Below are 6000 nucleotides of genomic sequence, written 5' to 3'. Positions count from 1 at the left end.
AACCCTAATTTGAAACCCTAGTTTGAATTCCTAACCCTAGTTTGAAACCCTAGTTTGAAACCCCAACCCTAATTTTAAACCCCAACCCTACTTTGAAACCCTAATCCTAATTTGAAACCCTAGTTTGAAACCCTAGCCCTAACCCTAACCCTAATTTGAAACCCTAGTTTGAAACCCTAGTTTGAAACCCTAGTTTGAAACCCTAGCAGTAATTTTAAACCCTAGTTTGAAACCCTAACCCTAATTTGAAATCCTAGTTTGAAACCCTAACCCTAATTTGAAACCCTAGTTTGAAACCCTAACCCTAATTCGAAACCCTAGTTTGAAACCCTAATGTAAAACCATAGTTTAAAACCCTAACCCTAATTTGAAACCCTAGTTTGAAACCCTAACCCTAATTTGAAACCCTAGTTTGAAACCCTAATTTGAAACCCTAGTTTAAAACCCTAACCCTAATTTGAAACCCTAGTTTGAAACCCTAATTAACCCTAGTTTGAAACCCTAATTAGGGTTAGGGTTTCAAACTAGGGTTTCAAATTAGGGTTAGGGTTTCAAACTAGGGTTTCAAATTAGGGTTAGGGTTTCAAAGTAGGGTTTCAAATTAGGGTTAGGGTTTCAAACTAGGGTTTCAAACTAGGGTTTCAAACTAGGGTTTCAAACTAGGGTTTCAAACTAGGGTTTCAAACTAGGGTTGGGGTTAGGGTTTCAAACTAGGGTTAGGGTTAGGGTTAGGGTTTCAAACTAGGGTTTCAAACTAGGGTTAGGGTTTTAAACTAGGGTTTCAAACCAGGGTTAGGGTTTCAAACTGAGGTTTCAAATTAGGGTTGGTGTTTCAAACTAGGGTTTTACATTAGGGTTAGGGTTTCAAACTAGGGTTTCAAATTAGGGTTAGGGTTTTAAACTAGGTTTTCAAATTAGCTTTAGGGTTTCAAACTAGGGTTTAACATTAGAGTTAGGGTTTTAAACTAGGATTTTACATTAGGGTTAGGGTTTCAAACTAGGGTTTTACATTAGGGTTATGGTTTCAAACAAGGGTTTTACATTAGGGTTAGGGTTTCAAACTAGGGTTTTACATTAGGGTTAGGGTTTCAAATTAGGTTTTCAAATTAGCTTTAGGGTTTCAAACTAGGGTTTAACATTAGGGTTAGGGTTTCAAACTAGGGTTTTACATTAGGGTTAGGGTTTCAAACTAGGGTTTTACATTAGGGTTAGGTTTTCAAACTAGGGTTTCAAATAAGTTTAGGGTTTCAAATTAGGGTTAGGGTTTCAAAGTAGGGTTTCAAATTATGGTTAGGGTTTCAAACTAGGGTTTAACATTAGGGTTAGGGTTTCAAACTAGGGTTTTACATTAGGGTTAGGGTTTCAAACTAGGGTTTTACATTAGGGTTAGGGTTTCAAACTAGGGTTTTACATTAGGGTTAGGGTTTCAAACTAGGGTTTTTACATTAGGGTTAGGGTTTCAAACTAGGGTTTCAAATTAGGGTTAGGGTTTCAAACTAGGGTTTTACATTAGGGTTAGAGTTTCAAACTAGGGTTTCAAATTAGGGCAAGGGTTTCAAACTAGGGTTTCAAACTAGGGTTAGGGTTTCAAACTAGGGTTAGGGTTTCAAACTAGGGTTTCAAACTAGGGTTTCAAATTAGGGTTAGGGTTTCAAACTAGGATTTCAAATTAGGGTTAGGGTTTCAAACTAGGGTTTCAAATTAGGGCTAGGGTTTCAAACTAGCGTTTTACATTAGGGTTAGGGTTTCAAACTAGGGTTTCAAATTAGGGTTGGGGTTTCAAATTAGGGTTAGGGTTTAAAACTACGGTTTCAAATGAGGGTTAGGGTTTCAAACTAGGGTTTCACATTAGGGTTAGGGTTTCAAACTAGGGTTTTACATTAAGGTTAGGGTTTCAAACTAGGGTTTCAAATTAGGGTTAGGGTTTTAAGCTAGGGTTTCAAATTAGGGTTAGGGTTTTCAAACTAGGTTTTCAAATTAGCTTTAGGGTTTCAAACTAGGGTTTTACATTAGGGTTAGGGTTTCAAACTAGGGTTTTACATTAGGGTTAGGGTTTCAAACTAGGGTTTTACATTAGGGTTAGGGTTTCAAACTTGGGTTTTAAATTAGGGTTAGGGTTTCAAACTAGCGTTTAACATCAGGGTTAGGGTTTCAAACTAGGGTTTTACATTAGGGTTAGGGTTTCAAACTAGGGTTTCAAATTAGGTTTAGGGTTTCAAACTAGGGTTTTACATTAGGGTTAGGGTTTCAAACTAGGGTTTTACATTAGGGTTAGGGTTTCAAACTAGGGTTTTACATTAGGGTTAGGGCTTCAAACTAGGGTTTCAAATTAGGGTTGGGGTTTCAAACTAGGGTTTCAAATTAGGGTTTGGGTTTCAAACTAGGGTTTAACATTAGGGTTAGGGTTTCAAACTAGGGTTTTACATTAAGGTTAGGGTTTCAAACTAGGGTTTCAAATTAGGGTTAGGGTTTTAAACTAGGTTTTCAAATTAGCTTTAGGTTTTCAAACTAGGGTTTTACATTAGGGTTAGGGTTTCAAACTAGGATTTTTTACATTAGGGTTAGGGTTTTAAACTAGGGTTTTACATTAGGGTAAGGCTTTCAAAATAGCGTTTAACATTAGGGTTCGGTTTCAAACTATGATTATACATTAGGGTTAGAGTTTCAAACTAGGTTTTTACATTAGGGTTAGGGTTTCAAACTAGGTTTTTACATTAGGGTTAGGGTTTCAAACTAGGGTTTTACATTAGGGTTTCAAACTAGGGTTTTACTTTAGGGTTAGGGTTTCAATATAGGTTTTTTGTTATGGTTAGGGTTTCAAACTAGGATTTTTTGTTTGGGTTAGGGTTTCAAACTAGGGTTTTACATTAGGGTTAGGGTTTCAAACTAGGGTTTTACATTAGGGTTTCAAACCAGGATTTTACATTAGGGTTAGGGTTTCAATATAGGTTTTTTTGTTAGGGTTAGGGTTTCAAACTAGGATTTTTTGTTAGGTTTAGGGTTTCAAACTAGGGTTTTATATTAGGGTTTCCAAATAGGATTAGGGTTTCAAACTAGGGTTTAACATTAGGGTTTGGGTTTCGAATTAGGGTTTAAAATTTGGGTTAGGGTTTTTAACTATGGTTTTACATTAGGGTAAGGGTTTCAAACTAGGGTTTCAAATTAGGGTGAGGGTTTTAAACTTGGGTTTAACATTAGGGTAAGGGTTTAAAACTAGGGTTTAACATTAGGGTAAGGGTTTCAAAATTGGTTTTCAAATTAGGGTTAGCATTACACAGTAGGATTTAAGGGTTTTAACCATAGATTAGGTTTTCAAATTAGGGTATTACACTTGGGATAATGTTTCAAAGTAGGGTTTAGAATTAGGGTTGGTGTTTCATATTAGGGTTTCAAAGTAGGGTTTCAAATAGATCTGTCAATCGTTTAACTTTTTTAATCAGATTAATCACATTTTAGAATTTTGGTTAATCACGATTAATCGCTTAATTAAAAAGGCTTTTTTATTTTTAAAAATGTGACCGCCAAATATAAGAGCACCTGTTATGTATTAATTTTTTTCGACATTTTAACCTCCTTCAGAAACATAGATGTTGCAGTGGACATGAGATATTTCCGTTTTAAATCAATAAAAATTCATAATTTGGATGATGGCACACTTCTAGCTCATGATTGGATCCTAGCTAACCAATCACAATCGCTAGTTTATTTGCATGATGTTAATATTAAAAATGTCACACATGAGCTTGGTATGTTTATAACACAATACAGCTATATTATTTCAGGCGTCCACTATAAAATTAAAAACATGAGAAAACCCCAATTTTTTGTTCCATGTTCTTATGTGGAAAAAGAAAAAAATAGAAATGCCCTGCAGAAAAAAATGCAGGTCTGAAGGGTTGTATGTTGAATGTTATGAGGACTTTTATCCACTGCACACGCTCATCCTCCTCTTTTTCTAACCACTTAATAATATTTATTAATTCATAATTAATTAAAATTGGAAAAAATTTACCCCAATAGTTTGACATGAACAAATATACTGAATGTCATACGGAAACATTTATTAAATGCTATACTTTAATGCATGTCGCTATGTTTATTCCTCAAACACAACCTGTCCTACCTTTAATGTAAACATCCGCTGTCAGCTGAAGGACCATCTGCGGTCAAAATTAACTCATTCACTGCCAGCCATTTTCACTGAAGCAACCCCCTTCGCTCCTAGCTGTTTTACTGGATTTTGACAGATTTTTTAAGGCCTACATAATGTTGTGTTCTATAAAAACATGGAACCTACCAAAGGAAAGATTAGTTTAGTAGAGTCTTTTCTTTCATCAGGATTTTTTTTTATTTCTATCTGTTTCCGTTTTGCAGCAATTAGCATTAGAATATAGCTAGGTTTTATCATTATTCACAAATCTGTTTAGAACTGTGGTGAAATCACCTTGTTGCAACATGGCCTGTTTGATCTCTTATACTCTGCTGCCACCTGCTGGCCATTTTTGTAATTACCATTGCTTTACGTGACCACTTCAGGTCAGAAGCTGCATTAAAGCCTTCTGTATGCTCTCACTTAAAAAAAAAAAAACCCATAAAAACGTATAAATACGTATTTGGGACACTTTATACAATTTAGATAAACAGAAAGTAGTTATTATATTTTTTGGGGAGCAAATGAGTAAATAGTGTGATTATTCTGTGTTAATAAATGATTAATGCAATCATTTTTTGTGATGAATTATTTAGTTAACACTTTAACTTTGACAGCACTAGTTTTAAACTCAGCTTGGGGTCCAAAGTGGGGTTTTAACCTTGTCTTAGAATTTCTAATTACTGTTAACTAGGGTTAGGTTTTCAAATTAGGGTTTTAGGGTTTCAAAGTAGGGTTTTAAACTTGGATTCAGTTTTTTTTTTTTTTTTTACAGTTTTATAAATACATAAATATTATTATTATTCATGTTAAAAAACGTACCATAATTAAATGTAATTAATAAAGAATGAACGTTTTTTTATATGCCTGCTTCAGCCACGTGGGGGCAGCATGAGACATCCAGATGTATCTGCATGGCTTAATCAGTATATTATACTGTTTTTGAGACATCAGAACTCCTTCTGCACTCATCAGTACAGCACTTGTATTATTGGTTCCATGCAGAGGATAAAGAATAAATGACTGTTGTTTAGAGGTCCCACTGTGCACAACGACGCAAAATCCACGACGCAACATTTGGCCCACAGGCATCGGCTCAGCCTCTCAGAATAGCACGACATGTTCTTTTGCATGCGGCTGTCTTCCACGACAGAGTAATTCCCGGTTGATCCTCATCTGCCGTCTTCATCAGCGTCTTCTTTTCAAGCTGCCGTTCTTGATCTCCTCTTAATTGCCATCTCGGCCGCCAGGCTCGTTCGTCGCCGTTGAACGCGCGGCCCTGAATGGGCGACGCAGATAAACGTCAAGAGGCCTCGGTGACTTTTCGCTTGTCGGATTTGCCGCAAACGATAAAGCGGCGAGCGACTCCCACACTTCCTCCAACTTCTAATCTCTCATTTACATGCGTAACTTTTCACGGCAAGCGCGGAGGCGCCTGTTGTTGGAGGAAATGGAGCGATGGCGAGAGTCTGCTCGTCTCGTTCGTTCCCTCCAAAAACAATGGAGTTGATTTTCTACCTGATGGTGTGGAACTAACCCGAGCGAACGTCGTGTTTGCGCCCTGGAGAACATCTGCCTGACTGCGATTGACTCTCGCGTTTGCTCGTTGCTAAGCGATGTGACGACTGGCACCAGATGCTCAATGCGCATCTTCGTTAAATCTGCTCCACAAAAGTCGAGAGGGAAGCCCTGATGGCACCCATTCATCCATTTCTATAAAAGTTCTTCTCGAGGCCAGCTGAATTGAAATGAGATGAAAAATATGGATTTTTTTTTCTAGAGTTAGAGTTTAAATGTTTGGGTTTAAACTCAGATTAGGGTTCCAAAGTGAAAAGATGAAAAATATGGAT

This window comes from Leptonotus elevatus, chromosome 5, assembly GCF_054856555.1.
Source record: "Leptonotus elevatus isolate MCC_2025b chromosome 5, RoL_Lele_1.0, whole genome shotgun sequence".
Classification (NCBI taxonomy): Eukaryota; Metazoa; Chordata; class Actinopteri; order Syngnathiformes; family Syngnathidae; genus Leptonotus; species Leptonotus elevatus.
The sequence above is the reverse complement of the archived record's forward strand: the minus strand, read 5'-3'. Positions refer to the sequence as shown.